Source organism: Papaver somniferum, chromosome 5 (assembly GCF_003573695.1).
Source record: "Papaver somniferum cultivar HN1 chromosome 5, ASM357369v1, whole genome shotgun sequence".
NCBI classification, from domain to species: Eukaryota; Viridiplantae; Streptophyta; class Magnoliopsida; order Ranunculales; family Papaveraceae; genus Papaver; species Papaver somniferum.
Window position 1 is genome coordinate 39,315,144 of NC_039362.1, and position 18,451 is coordinate 39,333,594.

The 18,451-nt window shown below is 36.3% G+C and overlaps 1 long non-coding RNA gene across 1 annotated transcript; it reads left to right on the forward strand.

The window, feature by feature from the left end:
* The first annotated feature begins 624 nt into the window (after positions 1-624).
* Positions 625-15,940, forward strand: LOC113277379. The gene is made up of 3 exons (XR_003324883.1): positions 625-944; positions 12,743-13,357; positions 15,277-15,940. It is a non-coding gene; the product is annotated as an uncharacterized LOC113277379 (long non-coding RNA).
* Positions 15,941-18,451: the final 2,511 nt, after the last annotated feature.

Here is an 18,451-nt window from a genome sequence, read left to right on the forward strand (position 1 = left end):
TGTTTTGCTTGCAATTAATTCGTAAAACATAACAATTAATTCTGTTTTTTTTTTGTTGTACTCTGTTTTTTTGCAGATTACTCTGTTCTTCCCCAACCTAGTAAACATTTGAAGAAGATAAGGACATATTGGTCTGTTCCAATTAATTCATAAAAAATATTCTGGGTGAAATAACCAAATTGGTTATTTAAACAGTATATTTCTGATTTTTGGCTATATAAACAGTATCTAAACCTAGAAATCTATTTCACCCAGAAATTCTTGCTTTTGGTCTTTTTGACCAATTTTGTGGGGAAAACTATTGGTAACAACTATTTTCAAATAAGAAATTGTTAAAATTCTTAGTATAACAATTGCTTCACAGAATGTTAATTAGATCATGTCTAGTTTTTCAGTAATGTTTTATATGGTACTTGCCTTAGTGGAGTGACTTTTCCTCTCAAAGTACACCTGGTAGACTTATGAGTTTGCGGGATGATGATAAGTTAAATGTAACCAAATATGTGGTTGGTGTTCATTCAATCACGCCAAGTGACAATATACAAGGTGAAGATTTTGAGTGGCTTTTCGCTGGTGTTTGTGGACCAGCCAATCCTACATAGAGATAGGAATCATAGAGGGAGCTTGAAAACTTCTGAGGTGTATGGCCAGTTGGTAACTTCCCTGGATGATAAAGAGGATTGGAACGAAATCCAATTTACTTGTGAGAGGTTTAATGGAGTCAATATCACTAATAAAACTATAAGCTTCAACAAATTTATTCTTGATTACAACCTCATGGATCTTTCCTTCACGATGAAACCCACACATGGAATAACAAGCAATTAGACGTAGTTGGCAGTTAGGATTTTATTCACTATCTCAAGTTGATCTGCCAAAACCAAGCCCAGTTTTCCTTCTTTTGCAACGTTGTTCGAGGTGGTTCATTCCCTTATCATTTCAAGGTATTCTCTCTTTCTCACCCTGACTTTAATTATTTTAATTCAAAATTGGTGGACTTCGTTCACTTTTGTGGGTTTGTTGGTTATATTTTTCTAAAGAAGTTCAAATTGGAAAACTTGGAACTTGAAGTAAAATGGAGTTTGAAGATATTGACATGACAATGGAAGATCTAGAAGGTGAATTTAACAACTTGATGCATTTGAAGAAGCAAATGGTGGATTAACTAAAGAGAAATAAAATAATTAGTTATTAGCTTAAGAAGTTTGTATAAAACTACTAGTATGATGACTTAAAAGTTGAGAACAAAAATTAAGATCAAATATTCCCGTTAAAATAATTGAACACAAATTACTTTTAAGACATGGAATCATATCATTGTGATCAAAATTATAGATGCATGACATGTAATACTAGTGAGAATAATAAGGCGTTTTAAAGCATTTTAAAAACCATCTTCAAAACGCTATCAGACTTGGACCCCTAACTGCGGACCTAAATTTCAGAAGGGAAGGGTACCAAGTACACCAACTTTTTTGTTCGGGAACTTGTACAGATAATTTTTTGTACAATTAATAAGTATAGATCAATAAAAAAAATCCTTATGTCTGATTGTAAAACAAGTTCCTTGGAGGATCTCAAAAGCCAATATCCAAAAACAACTTGGAATATACCTGAACTGTACACAAGAGCAAGTCTTGTAGTCTATATTTCAAGAATCTAATTCACGAAACAAGTCTTGTATGTTCTGTACAGTTTGAGCTTACAAACTGTCTAGGTTGAATAACGTACTACATGTGATATTCTAATTATAAAGATAAACAATATAATGGTAGGAAAAAAAAAGATACTAGAAATTTTGTTAACGAGGAAATTACAATCTTGTAGAAAATAACCCCTTGGACTTCGTCCAGTTTGAACACTGTATGTATTAAGCCGTTATAAATACTAGCCTACTATCATACTTCGGACTGGACTGTATTTGAGACTGATTCGAACCTCCGAGCAATTCAGCTCAAGTTGTGCTCCTTTTTTCTCTTGGATCTTATAATACCCCATGCACTTGATTCCAGCCGCAATGGAGGCTTTTAACTATTCAGCCTCTAACAAATAGCCTATTTGTTTCCTTCGGAAAGATATACAATCCAGGTAATGAAAATATGTTTGCTTATGACGGGTATTCAAAAACAAACAAAAAATCAAGCAAACCTCAACAAATAGGATATCTTACTCTCTTCAAAAGGTTATAGAGCTTCAAAATTGATTATGTCTCACAAAATCAATCTTTCATATATGAAACTTGTGGCATCACAACGTCTGATACGAAGAGAACTTTGTAATTTATATCAATCTTAATCCCTGATGTATAGTTCTTGAATGGTCGTATATCATAAGAGACGAACTCTAGAATAGACAAGTACTACGATTATCAAGATAAGATTCAGGATATCAAGAACTAACATGTAAAATATAATCTGATCGGTTTCACAAATCCCTTGGCGAAGACTTTAAAAGTCGTAACCTAATACAACTATATAAGAAAACCTAGATTTTTAAAAGACAGCCATGGCTGCAACTAGGGTACAGCGTGCCAAGATTGAGATTCTAGTATGCATAGTGTCCTATATAATGATGAACAAGGATATATAGATTACAGTTAAAGTTGAGTTTGTAAACTAGTTTCCATGTTTACGAATTACTTTAGCACCAAGTAAGCTCAACTTTTCAATATAGATTGATCATGTAAACACGTAGAAAGTTTTCCTTGCAATACAAAGAAGAATGTGGACCCACGAATTAATCAATATAAGTTATGTGCACACTATGAAATGACGAGGGTTCCAAGTACACCATAATATTTTCAAGATACACATTGCGTGATCTAATGTAGAAATGTCAACAAGATGACAACCACAAGATATACACTTGGTATATAGTAAAAGTCTGAAACTGAACCAAATATAGGATCAAACCAAGTGTTTGAGTAACATACTAGTGTATTTACTCTATCATAAAGATAAATCAATATAGTACAGAAGTAAAGTAAATCGCATGACACACAAGATTTTGTTAACGAGGAAGCCGTAAATACATAAAAACCAAGGGACCTAGTCCAGTTTTGAATACTCTCGTAATTAAGCCTTTATACAAAGACTGCTACCACTTTCGTATAGTTGAGACCAAGTAAATTAACTACAAGTTACTCAGTTCCCTTAGTATCCCTGCGCCCACGACCAATCTCGTCTAGGCACGTGAATCCTAAGATAGAGTCCACCATCTTATGTCGCTTCACCTGCTGTGAAGACTTCTAGCACTCAACTCCTTTATGTCGTATTCCGAAACAATAAAAAACTAATCTATTTTCGGTAACCGCTCTATCAATCTCCCAGATCAACAAGTTAATCAGAGAAAATTTGAGTTACAAAAATCCTTCAGCGTAATCAATATAAACTCCTTTGTGTCGGTTATATAAACTAAGATATAAAGACTATCAAAGATAATCAATATTAATTCACAATTTATCAAATTCAATTCCTAAAGAGAAACACCGAGTGATGAATTTTTGATCTATACAACAAGCTATAATTAGTCTATCAAGATAAAAGAGCTTGCCGGATCCCAATCAATCGACTGTTCATGAAGTATAATAAAGATCATAATACCAATAAGAAAATCTTCTAGTCTTAAAAGAACATGCACAAACTTGATTCCCTTATGATCGATCACGCACAAAGCAGATTCTGTTAATATTGGATGATCACAAATCCTATCTTCAAATCTTAAATCAATAAAGATCGGATCTGATATCGTTGGTCCTTGATCTAGTTCGAGTGACCTTATATCGGAAGAGAAGGATCACAAAATAAACAAACTAGGTAGTACCAAGGTTTAACTATACCGCTAGCCGATCAAATGAATAATCAAAAATTCAAATAACAATATGATCCTAGTTTCCACCTTCGGTGCTACTAGATACTTCTTGATCCCAAAGAAGTCTTTAAATCAAGCGCACATAAGAGATTTTAACTAATTATTACGAGAACACTACTAGTGGTAACCTCACACCAACTACAAAATCAAATACGTGTATTATGGGATAAGTTTTCAAGAAGAAAAAACTTCACAATTTAGAATGACCAAGGTATTTTGATACCAAGGAATTTTCAAACCCGAAAATATGCATAGGTATGCAATACATACCAATTTTCGGTTTTTACTAAGATTCCAACTGTTGTCCAACTAATATACCAAAATCTCTCATGGATGATAGCCAAGTATTAGCTAGCATACAATAATATATTTTACTAATATAATATCAAGAGATATGTTTTAATATAGGAAAATTAAAGACATATAAATTCTGAATACCAAAAGATATTATGTAATATTTCTGTTTGGGATCTCACCTTGAGCATCAAGGAAAATACCTGAACATTAAGAAATAAGAGTTCAGCACATGTTCAGAATATTATTTAAACATTAATGAACTTTTCGTGTGTACCCAAAACATGTTCCGATATCTACTCAAACCCTAAAGTAATAGATAAATTGGAAATACGCTTTACAATTGGTTAACCTGAGGTCGGTCCTTTTATAGATCTCCAAGTAAGGATCGGTCCTGTTATATATCCGTGGGGTTGGTCTTGCTATAGATCCGTGTTTAAGGGATCAGTCTTAGAGTAAATCTTTTAGTTCTTTTCAACTACGGAACAAGTTTTGCAAGTCTACTTTTGTTAGAGCACTGCTCGGTCGAACTCGCATGCGTTGCTATCTCAAGCATGTTTGTCAATATTAGTGATCAAAACTATAAGTCTTGATTTCTAGCCTATTTATTGATGTCTCGGACTAGGACATAGATTGTGTAGTTGAGCTTAGTTTTCACGGCGTTCATCATTTGAAAACGAAGAACTACTAAGGGGAGCTTGTGGAACTTCATCGACAAAAGGTATATGCAGACTTAAACTCATTTATCACTTGGAAAGTCTATTTCTACTCTATCTCCTATATTGAGACATAAGTCGTATTACGATATAGTTTCCTATATACACATTTGAGATTTTGAGCTGAGTTTAACTCGTTTACATATTTATCGAAATATGTGTTAGCAAGCTTTCGCTTCGACCAAGTTCATCTTATATCATGTAAAAATTTCCGAGTAACATCTTTCATGGTTTGTGTGATACAATCATTAGGTGTTGTCTTGGAATGTTTCGTAATGATTATTTCAATAACTTGAAAATTGCTTTGATGCTAATAATGTGTGAAAACGGCTATTGTCATCCTCTAAGAAAGTTTCAATGATTGAAATAAGAGTTTAGAAAACTTAACAATTATTGGATATGTCATGTTGTGCACTCTTGCACATATGTAATCCATGTTCGGGAACCATAGTATGCGCACCCGTTTGCGTACCTGTTGGTTTGAGAAATCCGGGAACCTAAGTATGCATACCCGTTTGAGTACCGGCGTCCAGGTTCATGTCTGAGAATTTCTGCTGGGATTTGAAGTTCGCGTACCCGTTTGCGTACTGACGCAACTCAATCTTAGTCCGGGTATTTCAAGTATGCGTACCCGTTTGCATACTTGAAGGTTAAAGTTCTAAAATCGGTTTTAAACATGAACTTAAACATTTATATAATAAGGAATGCAATTTTTGCAAACCGTGGCTATAATGTTCATGATTGATTCGAGTGAATCAAACCGATTTTGCTTCAATTGTGTTCTTGTATAATTTTATGAGAATATAGCAATTGAACAACTCTTTAACTAGTTTCATTTGAGTCATTTGAACTAGTTATGGTTAAGATGAATAAGGTTGATATGAGAGTAATCATATGGTTAATTAACCTCGGTTAAATATTTGTGAACCAACATGGTGTACACGTGTAGATGGGGAAAAACGATTTGCTGGTTTTTACGGAATTGAGGAGACGACCATGCGGAGGAGACTCCTTGAACCGAGCGAAATGTTTAACCTCATACAGATGCACTGCAAGAAGGGAGTGATTTAAGTTCGAGAGATCAATCTGTAATACTCCGACCTAAACCAAGACAATGTCCGTTCCAGAGTCAATTCGGTCACAAGAGAGGATGGGTCGATCTGTAAGAGGGAAGCTGAGAAATATGTGAGATCAATGGTGATCAAAGATTGTTGGTGTGTTGTGTATTTTGCGTGAAAATAGTTTCTGAATGATTGAGTTTACTTAGTTGAGAGTAATTGCTTAGACGATGAGTTCGTGTAGACGAAAGACCGTCTATCGAGAATTATCTGTTGTTTCAATCATGATTCAGAGACTTATATATATTGCTAGAATTGGAAACACCTTGATCCCATGAAGTGTGACAGTTGCTGGAGTCGAAGAGTGGGGAAGTGGAAATCGTGTTAAAACCAGTTGCTCATCGTGCGGAGACTTGGTTGATTTTCCATCCACTACTTTGCTAACTCCTCCAACTAATTGCACGACTTGCTCACATTCTCATCGTGTGTATGGACACACGTGTCGTAGACCGCCAGACCAAAATCCTAATTAATATCCCCCCATGTAACACGATTGATGTCTCGTGATTGTGGGTCTGCAAGGCAGACGTGTATTTAGTTAGTCAGTTGCTGACTTCATGAGACGATGAGTCCTTGTATTGCTGAGTCGAACGTGATTTGCAAATGTTCTAAGACTCATGAATCGAAAGTGTCTGTTGAGACAGAGGTATAATTCTCGAGTAAATGTTGATAGTTAAAGTGAGCAAATATTTCTCATTCGATGGATTGTTGAATATTGATAGTTGAACCAATATTCCTTAGCCTGAGCAAATATTGCTCGAATGTTGCTCGTTTGATGAATTATTAGTAACAAGACCAAATAAAATATTAATTTAAAATACTGGCAACTGAACCGAGTATTAAAACGTTGATCACGGGATCAACGTAAAATTATTAGTGTGTGAATCTTCTCAGAATTATGTTTTGCATAGCTTTGGATTCGAAACCCTAATTTTGATCAATTGATGATTTATTGAAAATCAACCACAGAGTGAAGGAGGGACCAGATACATGGGATGATGATTCGACCATGTAACTCCTAGATGCTCTAGTGAAAGTCTCTTGAAGACCAGTTGGTGAAAAGATGATCAAATGCTAGCTTAATCATTTATTGAAATAATGCTCGTCTGAACCTTAGGTGATAAAACCTAATAAATTATGAAGAGATGAAGGACCGACCAAGGGGTCATGAAACCGGCCCTGGTTGGTCACGGGATCGACTGACGATCATTTTATGAAATTCCAAGTCGTTTGGAAGAGTTCTGGACCTAATGCGTGCAATTGTGCAAATTAAGTCAAATTGTGAAAATGCGTGGGACCGGATCCTTGCAAGCCAAATAATCAACCTTGGTCGGTCAAGGTAACTTGCTCACGTCCCCAAAGTGTCCGCTTCTCAGTCCTGAGAATTTTGATGTTTTCTGATGTGCGTTCGAGCAACATTTTGAGAAAATATGAAGAAATCAAGGATTTTGCTGAAACTGAGGAAACTTCATAAGATGAAGGAAATAATAATAATAATAAAATGAAGGAATCATGAAGTGTGGGACCGGATATGGCCAAGGCATGGCCGGCCGGCCAATGAGCCCGGTCCCATGGCATTTTTCCTAATTTTATATTATTTTCATGATTTTAGGGAAATATCATGAAATCAAGGAGTTTCCTTGAAGTGAAGGACTCTCCATGAGATGAGGGAAACAAATAATATTAATAATAATAAAATAAGGGTGGGTGGGACCGGCTTGGGCATGGTCGACCGGCCAGGGCCAGGTCCCGTGAGTCTCCCCTAATTTTATATTATTTTCATGATTTGAAGGAAATATCATGAAATTAAGGGATTTCCATGAGATGATGGAACTAATTAATAAAATAAGAAATTATAAGGTGTGGGACCGGTCACGGCTAGGGCATGGTCGGCCGGCTAGTGACCACGGTCCCGTGCCACCTTTCCTAATTTTATGTAATTTTCGTATAATTTCCTTAATGTGAAGGAAATACCATGAAACGAAGGAGTTTCATAGGATTAAGGAATTTCCATGAGATGATGGAATAATTAATAAAATAAGGAATTACAAGGTGTGGGACTGTCACGGCTAGGGCATGGCCGTCCGGTTAGTGACCACGGTCCCATGACACCTTTCCTAATTTTATGTAATTTTTGTACAATTTCCTTAATGTGAAGGAAATATCATGAAACGAAGGAATTTCATCAATTGAAGGGATTTTCATGGGATCAAGGAAAATAATAAACACATGATAAAATAAAGGGAGAAGCGTGGGATCGACCACGACGGCATGACCGGCCGGCCGGTGGACTTAGTCTCCTTAACGCCTTCTTTAGGTATTTTATTATTGTTATTTTCTACATGGTTTGATCGTTCCTTCGTGTTATCGAATGTTCGTTCGTGCATTCAGGTGCTCGTGCATTTATTGCTGAATACACTTACACCATTTCCTTGGGGCTTACTCGATGGTGGCTCAGATGCCCGTACGTTTAATATTTATTACTAACCCATGGAATTCTGCTGGGAATAACCATAAATTGAAGTAAGGAAATATTGTACAGAACGTAGAATATTTTTCTAGGAATTCAATTGATGAATCTTGTGACTAGAAATAATTAATTGATGGCTCTATACTAGCAGGCATGCTGTCTAGGAGCATTCTAATTATTCGAAAATCGAGGTATGAGCTAGGTGAAGCAGAACGCTCGATTTGAATGTTTATTTTATAAAGTCAGGGAATATTGCGACATCCTGAAGACGTTAGTGCTCTGTACTAGTGAGTAAGACCTCTAGGATCCGTCCAATCATTTCGATTCTTTACAGAAGTAATTACTGAAATTGCTCAGTATTTATGAGATATGTTGTGGTCTCAGCTGAAAGACTGCATACACATGTTCTGAGGAGTAATATACTCGATCAAAGGCCTTTGAAGATACTCTGAGAGACAGTATTCTCTGTCAGAGATTCTTGTGGCATGAGATTTTAGCTTCGATGAGAGACATGAGCCTCAATACTCATCTGATGGCTGGATCAGGAGCATGTATAATTATGGTTTTACGATTTTACCCTTTGTCGAAAATCCACCATCTACAAGACGTTTAGGTACGGTTACATAAACCTAAATGAGGGAACATTTCATTTGTGTGTAACAAGCTAAGTTCGATCTAACGGTTGAAATATATTAGCTTGGTTGAATCAGGTTTTTCATCTAACGATGAATATTGAATGCTTTGTTACCAAGGTAACTTGGATTGCAAACCCTGATTTGAAAACTATATAAAGGAGAACTCTAGCAACTGGGAAACCTAATCCCAACAGCTCCTGTGTGTTACTAGTTGCATAACTAGAGTCGATTCTCCTTTAACCTTAGGTTTCTATCGAGACCATGTAGGTTAACGACTTCAAAGACTTCATTGGGATTGTGAAGCCAGGCCCAACTATTTTCTTTATAGTTGTGTGTTATGATCTTGCCCGATTCTATCGCATTGAGTACAATTGAAATAATTCACTCGAGATTAATTTCTCCGATAGGCAAGATAAAAGTAATCACAACCATCTTCGTCTCATCATTTGTGATTCCACAATATCTTGTTTCGCTAGTCGATTAAGATTATTGTGAGGTGATTGATAATACTAGGTTGTTCTTCGGGAATATAAGTCCGGTTTATCAATTGGTTCATGTTCACCTTGATTTATCAAAAGACGGAACAAAAACTCTTGGGTATTTATGTGGGAGACAGATTTATTCAATCTATAGACTTTTCTGTGTGAGACAGATTTGTTTATCAAGTCTTCGAATTTGGGTCGTAGCAACTCTTGGTTGTGGGTGAGATCAACTAAGGGAATCAAGTGCGTAGTATCCTGCTGGGATCAGAGACATAAGGAACGCAACTGTACCTTGAATCAGTGTGAGATTGATTAGGGTTCAACTACAGTCCAGTCCGAAGTTAATTCATAATAGGCTAGAGTCTGTAGCGGCTTAATACAGTGTGGTGTTTAATCTGGACTAGGTCCCGGGGTTTTTCTGCATTTGCGGTTTCCTCGTTAACAAAATTCTGGTGTCTGTGTTGTTTCTTTTCCGCATTATATTTTGTTATATAATTGAAATATCACAGGTTGTGCGTTAAGATCAATCAATTAGAATATCCAACCTTTGGTTGTTGATTTACATTGATTGACACTTGAACATTGGTCTTTGGTACCGTTCAAGTAACTCCTCTTATATTCAATCGGGCTCGCAGATTTCTATGTGCTGATTGCGGATTGAATTAAGAGTTAGAGATATTAAACTCTTTGATATACTTTACTCTAGATTGACTCTGACTGTCTAGTTGATTCTCTAAAAAGTGTATTGGAGTAAGTCCTCTCAGATTGACAAACGAATTTTTGGGTGTGGGCGTTAGACCCCCGCATTTTCAATTGGCATCAGAGAAGGAAAACACATTAAAGACCTCATAAGTCTGTGTTTGTAGCGATCTGATATGGACAAGAACATATTTGATCACGCACCACCAGCTTGCGGACATTCCAACTTGGTCAAGTGTCCAGATTCCGCTGAGAATTCTGTTTCGACGTCTTCTTCTAAATCCTTACTTAAATTAGAAGCTCATCTTGATGAACAATTAGATGTTTTTTCTGATGAAAGTGATTCAGAAGAAGGAAAAAATGTCAAATAAGAAGTCTCGCAGTACATCATCCTCTTTGATCATCTTCTAAGGAAAAAAAAGTCAACATCCTGTTTGACTGAATTTTTGACTCCTCTCTGTATTGAAAACAGAAAATTAAGAAAACTCTTTAAGGGTTATGATTCTGGGTATAACTTATTACAAGCTACTCATAAAGATCGTAACGAAGATATATGTTCAAAGAAATCTGAATGTGATGATCTTCTTCGGAATATCCTTGTGTTGAAAGAAAGTCTTGCAGAAACCAAAGCAAGATATGTCTCTCAACAAGAGTGTTTTTATGTCAGAGAAAAAGCTTTTCTCACCCGAGAAAAACTATTGGAGACTGATCTTAGCGCTGCTCTTGAAAAGGTCAAAACTTTAAAAGAGAATTTGGATAAATTTAATTCTAGCTCTACAAAACTATCTTCTACGCTTGGAGCATGTAAAGAACATCGTGATACATGTGGTCTGGGCTATAAAGGTATAGAGGCTCCAAGTAATGGTAAGGTGAATTTTGTTAAATCAAGAGACCTCCTTCAATCTACAGTTGCATATGTATCTGTAAATAATGTATGTAAGCCTACAAGGACGACTCGGTTGAGAATGGATAAAAACCTTCATGTCAACTGCTTATATTGCAGAAAGAAAGGTCACATTGAAAGTAGATGTCATCTTCGTCTACGGAATGAAAAACTTCACAAAATTCTCATGTGGATGTCTAAAGAAGTTATCAAACCTGTTCCTCAGTGTTCAGTTTTAAATTCATTCCACAATCAAGAAAAGCGCTCCAATGGGCCATCTCATGATTATGAACATAACATCCTTTCCACTTACAATGGTAAAAGGAACCATGTTATATGGATGAATCATAATTCTGAAAGACCTGTAAGGAGAAAAAGATATCGAAGAAAAAATTCTTTAAAACCCTCTATTTCCCTCAACAATGATCTTGCTTCGAAAATCCACCATCTACAAGACGTTTAGGTACGGTTACATAAACCTAAATGAGGGAATATTTCATTTGTGTGTAACAAGCTAAGTTCGATCTAACGGTTGAAAGATATTAGCTTGGTTGAATCAGGTTTTTCATCTAACGGTGAATATTGAATGCTTTGTTGCCAACGTAACTTGGATTGCAAACCCTGATTTGAAAACTATATAAAGGAGAACTCTAGCAACTGGGAAACTTAATCCCCACAGCTCCTATGTGTTACTAGTTGCATAACTAGAGTCGATTCTCCTTTAACCTTAGGTTTCTATCGAGACCATGTAGGTTAACGACTTCAAAGACTTCATTGGGATTGTGAAGCCAGGCCCAACTATTTTCTTTGTAGTTGCGTGTTCTAATCTTGCCCGATTCTATCGTATTGAGTACAATTGAAATAATTGAATCGAGATTAATTTCTCCGATAGGCAAGCTAAAAGTAATCATAACCATCTTCGTCTTATCATTTGTGATTCCACAATATCTTGTTTCGCTAGTCGATTAAGATTACTGTGAGGTGATTGATAATACTAGGCTGTTCTTCGGGAATATAAGTCCGGTTTATCAATTGGTTCATGTTCACCTTGATTTATCAAAAGACGGAACAAAAATCTTGGGTATTTATGTGGGAGACATATTTATTCAATCTATAGAATTTTCTGTGTGAGACGGATTTGTTTATCAAGTCTTCGACTTTGGGTCATAGCAACTCTTGGTTGTGGGTGAGATCAACTAAGTGAATCAAATGCGTAGTATCCTGCTGGGATCAGAGACATAAGGAACGCAACTGTACCTTGAATCAGTGTGATATTGATTAGGTTTCAACTACAGTCCAGTCCGAAGTTAATTCATAATAGGCTAGAGTCTGTAGCGGCTTAATACAATGTGGTGTTTAATATGGACTAGGTCCCGGGGTTTTTCTGCATTTGCGGTTTCCTGTGTCTGTGTTTGATCGGTGCCTAATAATGCATATTTCTAGATCATTTTGTTATCTTTTATCACACCCCAAGTGCTTTAATGTCACGTTTTAAGTGAAATTGTTCATTTTGCGTCTCGAGGCATCAATAATCTTTTTTGTTATAAATACTGATAATTTATGTTTGGTTTGTAGGATGAATAAATATGGGGAGGTCCATGAAGTTTTAGCTAACTGGAGTGGCAGAGATGTTCTGGAATGTGGAAAAGTTGCACCAAATGTTGGCTTAGAAGTGGAAGGAATCAAGTGTTGGTCATATGCTGATCATGGTTCAAGTTAATGGGCCAGAATGTAAGGCAAGGTGTTCTGCACCTTTAGACCAAAAGGGAACCCAAACAATTCACTTATTATATACCTAATCTAGGTGTGAGTGCTTAACACCCAGGTGTACCCCTAACACTTTTCCATTTCACTCTCATGAACAGAGAAATTTTTTGTTCTCTATTTTCTTTCCCATTTCAGTTTCTCTGTCAAGACCATACCACCACCGATCTCTCCCTCTCACTCCCATACTAGTCGTACGCCACCCTTACCTCCTCTGTTCTCTCTAATGTCAATCACCCAGTTCTTCATCTTTACCTACTCTTCTGTAGCCATTTGTGTGAAAGTGAAGAAACAAGTTGAAAGTCATTGGGGGTAGGAATTAAAACCTATGGTATGATTTCATCTCTGAAACTCCCTCAATTGCAGCATGCTATGTGACGTCAATGGAGTGGTTGAAGACAGTGGAGTGTATCTCAGTTGTGTTTGGTGAGTAATTGACAAACCCTAAATTTCAGTTGTGCTGTTGAGAAATTAGAACCCAATTTTGGGTGAAATTGGTGTATAAATAGAGAGGGGTTTGTGATGTAAAAGGCATGCCCGGAGTAGCCGGTGCACCAAGTTGTAGTAGTTTATCTTCAATTTTTCTTTCATCATGTTCTAATCTCATTAGCTAGGGTTTAGATGAAACCATTAATCTATTGCTAAGTTTGATTCATGTTCTGATATTGTTCTTGCTGTGCTTAAATGATATACGAATGGTTTAATCATTGTGTCACACATATTGCTTTCACCTTGTTTGTCCTGCAACCTAGGTAGTTAGAATAAATCTATGTTGTGCTTCAACTCATGCTTCAATGCTCAATTTGATCTGTGATTAGTTGTGTTGTAAGAAGACAGCTAATGCTAGGGATTGATTACCTTAGTTGATATTAGGCCATCTACTTGAGATTACCATGGATAAACAGCAGACTTGCATCTTGACTGGTGTCCATTACAAGGGACAAGAATAGTATTAAAACTGATTTTGCTTAGTGTAGGTTAAGAGGTGGATTCTACTGCCCTAGTGCCTTTTACTTGCATCGTTTTTTGTTCTCTATTTTGTGTTACATAAACATCATTAAGTCGTATCGACAACCCTCTCGTTTTTAAAAGTAGTAATAGTAGAACTTAGAAGTTTAGCTTCACATCGTAACAACTCCGTGTGGGATCGACCCGTATTTGCCATATCTATGTTATAGACACTGTGCGCTTGCAGTTCAATATTGTAGGCATCTTTCCATTCCTACCAAGTTTTTGGCGCCGCTGACGGGGAGTTGGCAAACGGTGTAGTTAGATTAATAGGTTCTGTTTTACTAGTTTGTAGTTAGGATTTGTAAATAGTACATTTTTTTTTCTTGAATTTGCTTAGTTATTCTTATCTTAGTCTGTTTATTTTGTTTTAATTTTCGTCTGTAGCTTCTAGTTAAGTACATTTTATAGCTAGTAGTCTAATACATTTTTGTATTTTGTTTGTAAATAGTAAACTAGAGTCTGAATTAGTTTTTTGTTGTTGTTTACAAACTGTAGTATATTCATTTTGGTTTCGTGTTCATCATGTAACCTATCTTTTGATTTCAGTATATATAGATTAGCCTTGCATTCTGTTTTTTTACAGTCAGTAGTGATGGCCTTAGCTTTCTGTAGTAGCATAAATTAGTCGTGGTTAAACTTTGTCCTGTACCATTTAGTACTAGTAGGATCTTCTGACATTTCTTGTTGTGTTCTTGTTTACATTTTCTGTTGTCTTGTAGCTAGTGATATTTTTTTAGTTTTTTTTAGCTTGTTGGGTCTCTAGGTGTTAGAGCTTTAACATTTTACTTGTTCACAGTAGGAATTTTGTAACTACATAATTGCATCTAATTAGTTTTCTTAATTTTCCACTTATAGCTTGTCTGTAGGCTGACGTTTTTGTTAGTTAGTGGTAGTATAAGCTCCTTTAGTATAAATGTTTGTTAGAGTTCAGTAATTTGAATTTGAAACTGTCAGTTTTTGTCACCATACAGTAGTTCAAGTAGTCTTCATGTAGTAGTCGGTAATCTTTTGATTTTACATTTTAGATTAGATCTCATCTAGGCGTTGGTTCTCTTTTATTTTTCTTTGGTTTCTTATTCATTTGCATATGTAATATATATCTTGTTTGTCCAGTAGCTTTTTAGTGATTTAAAATTTTAACATTTCATTTTTAGTTTGTTACTGCTAGTGTCGATAATTTTTTAGCTTTAGTATTAGGTAGTGGTAGCTTTCTGTACATTCTTTTTAGTTCATAACCATTATAGTCCAGTACAATCTAGTTTAGATTTGTCATTTTTCTTATCTGTATCGTGCTTTCATGTCTTGGTACTGCTAACATTTCTGGAGCTTAACAGGTAGTCTGCAATATTTTGTGCAAACCAAGAAAAGGGAACTAGCAGGAGGGATATAAAGTTGTTGTACATCTAGTCCCGGTTCTGTACCGGCGGTCTTCTGCAAGCTTTTGTGCAGACCAAAGAAAAGGAAGGCAAGTCCGTTGTGCGGCTCTAGCCTGTTGGCAAAGGTGCTGGGGAGACCACTGCATTGGCCAAAGAAAAAGAAGAAAAAGGAAGGCAGGTCATTTTTACTGTTCATACTCTGGGTCGTTCTCACAGGTAAATGCCCTTGTATACTTCTGTGTATGTGCGTGCATCTGTGGTATTAGGGAATCAGAATGAATGCTTGGTTGATGTGTAGACCAGATTTATCTCGTAATTAGTACCCATCTGGACTGCCTAGTTCGACTCCCACTTTCAGCAGTTGATAATCCACCCCAATTTGAAACAATGGATGCTGTAATTGATAGACCCCGTACTCTCCATGAGTACATGTATCCTGCGAGAATAAGTATGTCTTCATGTATTGTCTTATCCCGGACCGATGGCCCATTTGAATTAGATGCAAACATGATACAAATTCTTGCAATATTTCGAGGGGATAATGCTGAAAACCCCTATCATCATGTAAGAGAGTTTGAGCAAATTTGTAGGACTATGCAATTTGAAAACATGTCCGAGAACTCTTTAAAGTTGCATTTGTTTACATTTTTTTTAAAAGAAAGGGCTAAATCATGGTTTTATAGTCTGAGACCGCAGTCGATCACCACTTGGGACCAACTCACAACAGAATTTTTCAAAAAGTTCTTTCCATATCATAGAACCATTAGCATTCGTCGAAGTATAGATTATTTTGTCCAGTTAGATGGAGAGACTCTTTATAATTATTTTGAACGGTTTAATGATTGTTGGTTGAGTGTCTGCACCATGGTTTTGAGAAGTGGAGACGGGTCACCATTCTTTATGAGGGACTAGACGTTAGTTCTCGATCCATGGTTGAATCCATGTGTAATGGTGAATTTATTGAAAAACTGTGGATGACGCATGGTCATTTTTAGCTGAACTAGCAGAACAAACCCATCAATGGGAACCCATTAGGGAAACCAGGATACTATCACATGATATGGGTAACCCCCATGAGTTAGAGTCTGATTTTGACTCTAATACAAACATGAATTGCATGACTAGGAGAGTCGAAGCTCTAGAAAAATGTAGAAATGCAAATGTTATTGTCCCTAGGTCCTGTACCCAAACTGAACTCCATGTTTTATGTCGTGTGATAGCTCAGATCATTTGATTGAAAACTTCCCTGAATTGCATGGCCTGAGGCAATCTAGAACACATCATGTTGATGCTCTCTATGACCCACAAGACACTCACTCACAGACTTGCACTCCAGAATGGAAAAATCCCTGTTACAATGATGATGATGAATTAAATTTTGAAAATAGTGTGTCCAGTCCTACTCATGCAACTGATAATGAATATGAACCTCATGTAGAGAAAAATGAGTGGACTAAGGAGACCAAAGTTGTTAATAGGAAAGAGTATGTGTATTAATCTGATGATGATATGAGGTTAGAGGATCTAGTTCTGCATGAAGATTCAATTTTGGAGTCATGTGACTCTGAATTGTTAGACCATAGTGTAGAGACCTCCATTGATAATGTCTCTTCTAATGTTGATATTCATCGCAATATCCTGATGATTTTGGTACTGATTTGGGTCTTGTACAATTGTTTTGTGAAAGTGAGCATGCTACACAACTTGTTTGTCACTTAGAGAATGCTGAATTTTCTGTCGACACCAATGATAATATGCATGAAAATAACTTTGATGTGTATGATTCCTTGCCTAGGTTACAACATGATGTTTCTTCTGGTTTTCTTATGCATGAGACTGAAATTTTTGATGATGATGATTCTGAGTTGGGATTTGTTGATTTGTTTAATGAAATGAGCATGATATTGTACTTGTTTCTGATTTAGGGAGTGTTGAATCGTGTAATGATACAGATGAAAATAACCTAGACAGATATGGTTCCCTGCTTAAGTCACAACATGATTGCCTTAATGTCGGCCGAGAGATTATTAAACCCACTTTGTGGACAGTTCCAAGTCTTGGGTTAGATTTATGTGCTTCACAAGTCCTCTTGGACTATTTTTCGGCAAAATATGATACCTTTGAGGAGCCACAGTTGGAATGTGTATCTCTGCCCGTCCCTAACAATGTCCACTATGAATTAGACCTTGTGCATGATGCACCCCTGAAATTGGTAGATTTTGTGTCCAAAAGTATCTCTGTTGAAAAATCCAGGTTTGGGGGTGGCACATTTATTTTTGCAATCTTACTTGCACTTTCATGTTACATATGTGTAAGACTGTTGATGTTTATCCATGTCATTGTTTGGGTTGATCCTCAACTCTTTAGGTTGTATATATATGGTGAATTTTCTTTGTATATAATCCAGTAGGTATATGTTCAATTTTTATATCTCGAGTCAGTCGAGTCTTATTTTTCTTTTCTTGTATATATATTGTGTTAATCCAATATGCTATCAGCTGACCTCTTGTTGGATTCTAGCATTAAATAATGGAGTTCAAAAATTGGTTTCGCCGACATTTGGTAATCTCTTTCCTTTTCTCTACTCAACATGGTCCTTATGGTATGTTGTTGTTATAATTCTGATCATCTTTATAAACATCGAGGACAATGTTTAGTTTAGGTTTGGGGGTGAAAAGTAGATACCATAAGATTGTCACTGTGCTATAATTGAAACTGAACTCTGCCATGTTTAAAAAAAATGAATAAATCGTTGAGCACATCTGACTTGATTTGTAGTATCTACATGCATAATAATCTTAGGATTCTTAATCTAGATGATGAGGCACCACTTGATTCTAGCAACAATTCACATGTGATAAGAAACTTGCACATGCACGATCTACCATTTCCATCGGTTAAGTAGACTGCCAATCACTTTAGAATACTGAATGAGACTTGACTAGCTTGTTCTTTGGTTGGCTGGATAGAAGTTGGAGGATACATTAAGAAAAGCAATCATTGAATTTGATCGGGTGCATCGAAAAGGGCCACCTCTTGCTAAAAAGTGTCATGTAATGTAATTTTCTGTTTTTGTGTAAAGTTGTTGTGTCATCTTGTGTTTGTACCTCTCGTTATTCCAAAATCAGTTGAA